The sequence below is a fragment of the Triticum dicoccoides genome, chromosome 2B (genome assembly GCF_002162155.2).
Source record: "Triticum dicoccoides isolate Atlit2015 ecotype Zavitan chromosome 2B, WEW_v2.0, whole genome shotgun sequence".
Lineage (NCBI taxonomy): Eukaryota > Viridiplantae > Streptophyta > Magnoliopsida > Poales > Poaceae > Triticum > Triticum dicoccoides.
The window spans coordinates 174,635,865-174,642,779 of NC_041383.1; the positions used below are offsets into that span (position 1 = coordinate 174,635,865).

The 6,915-nt window shown below is 41.5% G+C and overlaps 1 long non-coding RNA gene across 1 annotated transcript; it reads left to right on the forward strand.

The window, feature by feature from the left end:
* The first annotated feature begins 2,062 nt into the window (after positions 1 to 2,062).
* Positions 2,063 to 2,788, forward strand: LOC119367476. Its single transcript, XR_005176323.1, has 3 exons — positions 2,063 to 2,351; positions 2,461 to 2,567; positions 2,661 to 2,788. It is a non-coding gene; the product is annotated as an uncharacterized LOC119367476 (long non-coding RNA).
* Positions 2,789 to 6,915: the final 4,127 nt, after the last annotated feature.

Genomic DNA, 6,915 nt, shown 5'->3' on the forward strand with positions numbered 1-6,915 from the left:
GATTTGTTCTACTCTTTGCCTCATACCCTTACTGAATACTTACTTAATCAGTGTATGAATTATAGTGCCAAGTGCCAACACCGCTCTAGGCTAAGCTATGTCGCAATTGATCAAGTGCTGGCAACAAAGTGCTTTGTCTCGTTAATTCTAGTAAAATGAGCAGACACGTTACATCCAGGTATTTTCAATACTGTATTGCTGTATGCAACATCTCTACTTCTAATGGACGAATTGGTTGAATAGTCCCCCCACTTTCAACCGGTTTATTTTCAACCGGTTTTTTTAACCGGTTTTTCTTCGTCCCACCTCCCACCACCACCCTCCCACCGGTTTTTTTCTTTCTCGCCTGGCCGACAATACCCAACGTATTTATGGTAATCAATCACAATTAATCCACGTATGGTAAGGCTATAAACTTAGAAATCTCAAATATGATAATTATAGTAATAAATCAATCCATGTATGGTAAGGCTATAACTAAGGAAATTTCGAATATGGTAATTATCACCAGAATCAAAGCTTTTCAAAATAGTTCTTCTTGCCATACCCTAATCGTGACCTCCTTATCCTGAGGCATTATCTCTACACTTAATGGAGCAGTTGCTAGGATTGCGTCCACTGTTATTATTCGTCTGGTTTATTTTCGTCCGGTTTATTTTCGTCTTTCCTTCCACCATCCCATGTACCGAAAGCCAAACGGATCAGAACTTTCCATGTGGACACAAATTATTTAGTAATGTCTTTATGGGAGAGAATCAATCACGATTAATCTCTAATCAATATTTAAAAATCAAATCTAAATTAATTAACTTACCATAAGTCAGTCAATCACTGATTAATCTTTCCATACGTAGTCAAATTACATCAAAGGAAATGTTTCGATTATAGCAGTACCCTGCTACAAACCGAGCGAGTCGGGCTTTCACCCCGCACCGCACGACTCTTCTCTCCCCCTCGCCGCCTCCCGCCTCGGGACGCTCGCCGTTCGTCTTCCCGAGGGACGCAGCCGCACCACCGCGCTCAACTGCTCCCTCACCTCCCCCGCCGTCCTCACCCGTAGGACGCCGCCGCACCTCTCCTCTGCATCACCCTGTTAGCGGGATCCAGGTCACGGGGCTGATGATCTCATCATCTCTGACGGCGGATCTGGTCATCGGCGAGGAGGCCGAGCCTCATGCTTCGGCCACAGCCACCCCGACCTCGTTGTATGTTCGCCTCCTCATCCACCCCCTTCCCTGTCCAATTTTGCTTTATTTTGGTTCGTCTTTCATCCCGTCCAAACCGGACTTTTTACCTTACGATGCCCGCCTCCTATGTTTCTGCATTAACTAACACGACGTCGCGTGATCGTGGAGCAGCAGGGTTGAGAGGATGGGTCTCAGTGACGGGCGGATGGCGTTCATCGTGTGAGCGAAAATAGTATGTAACTCATGGAGTGCAAGCTGTTGTGCGGCTACATGGCGACGCTCGACTGTAGCGTTGAGACGTAGGGCACGTGCGCCATGATGTCGTGCTTCACCATCGCCTCCCCTAGCTTTCTCTCAAGGCATCGTGGTCTCGATGGGTTGGGGCTCGCCTCCCGTACTCCTCTTTGTCGTGTACAAAAACCAAGGTGACCCCTAGGTACTCTCAACGCTTGGTCTAGAAATCCCTCGAATTCGTTGCCCAAGCCGAGTGTTGTGATCTGACGGTCGGTCATCGTGCAGGTGTTGAATTATTGAGGGAGGCTTCAGATCGTCCTGGGCATGGAGATGAGGCTGGCCATTAAGGATGTGGGTGAAGGTCACGTCGTTTCTTCTCCTGTCTCCAATATCCACTGCTGATATTTTGAGTTCTTTGATCTGAGAAAGAACCATGGGAACGTAAGGTTTTTAACCCAACATGATTTAATTACCCTTTTCACTTTTGTATTTTATAAGTACATAAGCATTCAGTTCTTCTATCCTTTGTACGAGGATGCAATTCACTTCAAACATGTAAACAGTGTCACATCTTACAGAAGCTTCTAATTTTTTACAATGAGTATGGTACATAAACCAATGTGCTTGGGTTGTGCTTTGTGTTTCTGTCATGCCTTGTCTTTAGAAGGCACCGTGATGAATGCTAATTTAATAGAGGAGAATCAAGCAAGCGATGTGCAATGATTTTAATGAATTTTAATGACCATATTCTACACTTAATGATGATTGATAGTCGATTTATGGTTTCTCCCACTTTAGTAAGAAAGATGTGGTGTACAGAATCTTGCAAAAATGGAGGATATGGATTTGGGGCGCGAACTGTCCCGACCACGGCGGTGCTGCCTACCAACACCATGTGCAAGACTGCCTGACTTGTCCTCTATCTTAATGGTAAGTTTCTCTCTTTTTCTATCTCGTGGTCTCCTTGATTTGTCTTTCGAGAAAGGATTGAAAGTAGTTTGGGTGGTTCAATTAATTCAATGCCCAACAATATCATCAGTTGTCAGCAAGAAGTTACTCCAAATTCCATCGCCTAACAATATCATCAGTTGTAAGAAGTTAGGAGTTTGGTACGTACCCCGGTGCAAGAGACCATGGATGCAAAAGGTACTTCTGCTAGAGTAAGATTAGATAGTCAAATTGTAGACAAACAGCAGTGTGCATTGGCATTGCAACTTCTGACATGGGATATTTGTGTAGTCAGATAATTAGGAACCTGGACTACAAGGGCAAATGGGAGGCACCTTTCATCGACATTCAGCCCAGGGAACCTCAACTTTCCCACTGTTGTACATTCATACTACTGTCCATGTATCGCTTCTGCTCAACTATAATACATGGAAACATGAAAGCTCATGTTTTTCCCTTGTTTGTGCAGAGTACAAGGATGATTCCTACATCTATGCATTGATATGCTGAACCACATTGGCATTGAGCCAAGCCAGGTTAGTGCTTCAAAAATTCTGAAAAAATCTGTGAAATGTTGTTGACACTTTGTTAAGTATTTGGTTTAACTATGTATGTTTGATTCTTATCCTATGAAGCATAATTAAAGTGTTGACTCTGTTTGACATTTTGATGTATTACGTCTAATTAGTAGCATTTGACTTTTGTTTCATTTCAGATGTCTGATGTAGACAACTAAGGCAATGGCTATTGCATTGTAGGACGAGAAGGTCCAACGCGGTGGCGGCGGGTACATACCCAACGCGGCGACCCGTGGGCGCACCGGTTCTAGGGCCTTGAGAGCTGGGGCCGGCATCCAGGCGGTGAACATGGATGGTGGTGTGTGGAAGTGGGCGGTGGTGGGCAGGGAACAATGTGGCCCTGTCGGCGTCCTCTTCGTTTAGCTTGACATGATCGTCGTTCAGCTGAAAACAAGATTACCTAAGGGATATTAAGACTAGAACATGAATGCACAATACTTTTCCGATGTGATTTTTGTAAATGGAATTAACTTTGTAGAGTTGGCATGACATGCGCCTTCACTAGCGTTAATAATAGACCCTCCCTCCTTCCAAATTCCTGACCAATCATTGTTTTTGTAAGGATCCTTCTCGACTTTTGTTAGTTGTTCGTCTATTGTTCATCTATGAATGAATTTAACCATGTGGTCTAACTGATTGGTCATATGAACTTATGAATTAGTTGTCGTGTGTACTAATTGCGACAAATGGAATCCTTTGCTTTTTGCATTGTTCACTAATATCATTAGTAGGTATGCATGTGTTACCGATATTTCTTAATTTGGCTGACTGAGCATTACTAGGCTATAATTCTTTGTGACTTTTGATTTTGTTTATTGTTCTGATCCTATGTCGAATCAATCCCGATCCATGGGGAAGAAGGTACAAGGGGACCGACCACTGAGTCGATGATGCCGACGATCGAGGACGGCAAACATAATCATTTTGGTGTCATAGGTTCATTGGAGCTGATGCCGCCACCTCCTCGCCCCTTGGTCTCGGAGGTTGTGATGGCCAGGTCAGCGACATGGCCACGTAGTATGCCTCATTTTCTCCTATTGCATTGTTTCTTTTTTATCATGTGATTTCTATTTTGTTTCTGTTAGCAATAATTACAGCTCCATGAAGCAAAAGAAAGCTTGAGAAATCATTTTTGTTTATACTCAAAGGCTTGGCTACCTAGGGGTGTTATTGACTCCCTACCAAAAGTTGTGTTTATACTCAAAGGCTTATGCATGCTTTCTAAAAAATATGTTGCACAATCACTGTAATTATGGTGTTATGTGAGTTAGAAGATTTCAAAAGTGCATCAATTGAGAATTACACATATTTATACATCGGACAGGGAAGCATGTATTTGATATTTCCTGCTGAAATTCAGGTTTTCTATCGGAGGTCTAAATTTTCATATGCCAGACTTTTAAGTTAGATGGTGTGTTATAATGATTTTTTATTGGATGTTGTGCTGTATATTTGGGTCTATGTAATATTTGTTAGGAAATTCCATAATGTATTAAGGTTCTGGTTGCAGCATCTTGGAATATTTGTTTAAAGGTAACAAAATGCTCCATCTGTTGTCTTTAATTAATGGTTAATAACAATGGAAATGCTTCGTGAGATGATTGGTCTTAAGCATAAAAGTCATGTAGGGTGCTATCTACCTTGTGTAATATAGTGCATAATAAAGAGTACTATGTTTCTGTACCACTTTCTTTATTTTGTGCATCGCGTGTCTTTCTATGTATACATTATCGAATTACATTTTGTATCGAAGAATATTTTGTGTGATATGGATTTCAATTATGTTTACACATAAAACTTGATATGCATTATGTTTATATATGCACACGATAAAAATATTTAAAAGCCCGTGACAACGCACGGGCCTTCTACTAGTTTAAAATAGCTTCTGATGCTAAAGTTGCGCTTTCGATGTCATACCACCAAGAATTGTGGTAGATCAAGTGGAATCACATGATGAAGTCATATTTTATTGGCTTTTGAAAGAACATGACGTGCCGAAGATATCGAACACAAAATGCATGAAGCGACAAGAGTCCATGTTATCAGCAGTTTATAATAACTTTTTATGCCTTTTCATGATTTTGGTAGTTGAATGTCATATGACCTTTGATTCAGTACATGTGTATTTGCGTAAAAAAATACCTTAAATGTTCGCCCCGGCGAGCTTCAATTCCTGGGCCCGTCACTGTCCACACCTTCTCCTCCGTGAATATGCCGTCCAGATCAGATATAACTAGCCTCTCCAATTTGCTAAGTGAGATCTAGATGGGACTTAGTTACCTCACATCTAAAGCTTTCACCCTTGAATTGTTTGTCTTTAAAATTGGCGCACCAAGTGATCTTTGTCCCAAGTCGTGTTGTCTCGCAGTCAGCCCTTTTCCACTAAGCGGGGATGGGCGGGTCATTTTCATTTTTGTTTCAAGTTCATTTTGTTGTTTGTTTGTTTGCGGGCCTGTTTATTTGTTTTTTCTTGTGTGTTTTATGGGCCTATAAATTGTGCATGTATTTTTTTGAGGGAATCATGCATGTATTTCGTGATGGATGGATTGATAGTATCACGTCGAAATTACTAATTGAAGAGTACTCCTTGCAAAGATCACTTCCACCACCCCGAGTTGCGACAAGTGGCGCGCTGGAGCGCCACTTGTCGCAAACTGGGAGTTTACCCTCTTTTTCGTAGATCCATTTATTCAAAACGTTTTAACTGTTAACCATGCGTTCAAATCTCAAACCGTTTTCACCGTTGGATTCCTCGCGTCGAGATCTTCAAAACTAGATCCCAGGTTTATAGGTTTTCATAAAAAAAATCACAAAAAACAGGACGAATAACCGAATCGAGAGCATATTTTTTCCCTTTCCGAAAGAGGCACGACCATGCCTCTCGCGGAAGGAAAAAATTAAAAACACGTTTTTTTCCGAGAGGCACGGCCGTGCCTCTCGCGAAAGCACAACCGTGCCTCTGGCGCGAGCAAAACCGTGCATCTCATGGAAGGAAAAAAAAATAGAAAATGTGTTTTTTTCTGTTTCCGAGAGGCACGGCCGTACCTCTCGTGAAAGCACAACTATGCCTCTCGCGGAAGGGAAAAAACAGAAAATGCATTTTTTTTCATTTCTGAGAGGCACGGCTCTGCCTCCCGCGGAAGCAAAACCACGTCTCTCACTCTCACGAAAGGAAAAAACGCGTTTTTTTCGTTTCTGAACTCGTGGAAGCAAAAAAAACATGATTTTTCGCGTGGAAATTTTTTCCGAATTTTTTTGGGTCCAAAAGCTAATCAAGACCAGTAGAAAACCAAAAAGTAAAAAAAAAACGGTTTAAAAGCCCAAAACGCATGCGGAAAAAAAATCTAGAGGGAGTGCCCAAAGCGCGACACGTGGGGGCGACGCCCAGGGAAATCCCTATTGGACGCACGCTGCGTCACAATGTCGAGCAAACGCACACAGGAGCGAGCGGGATCGCATGTACTGGGCCGGCCCAATTACGTGATTCGGTTTTAGGAACCTTCTAGCAATTCTGTCTGGTTTTATGCATTTTCTGAACCTTCCAGAAGGTTCCCTGAACCGGTTTTTGTCTATTTTTTCCCTTGTGTTTTCTTTTTCGGTTTTTCCCTTTTCTGTGTCTCTTGTATTTTCTATTTTCAACAAATGTTCAGAAATTTGAAAAATGTTCGCATTTTAAGTTTTTGTTCACAAATTTAGGAAATTTGGGAAATTTCAAAAAAGGTTCCCATTTAGAAAAATTGTTCACGAATTTTGATAATTTTAATGTTTTCAAAATTTGTTCGCAATTTCAAAAAATGTTCAAAAACTTGAGAAAATGTTCCGGGTTTCTAATTTTGTTCTAGAATTTTTCAATTGCCCACGTTCTGAAAATTCGTTCTGACACTCAAAATTCTGTTTGTTGTTCTTCTTTCTTTTTTCTTTTCTTTTCCTTTTGCTGTTTCTTTCTTTCTTCTTTGTCTATTTTT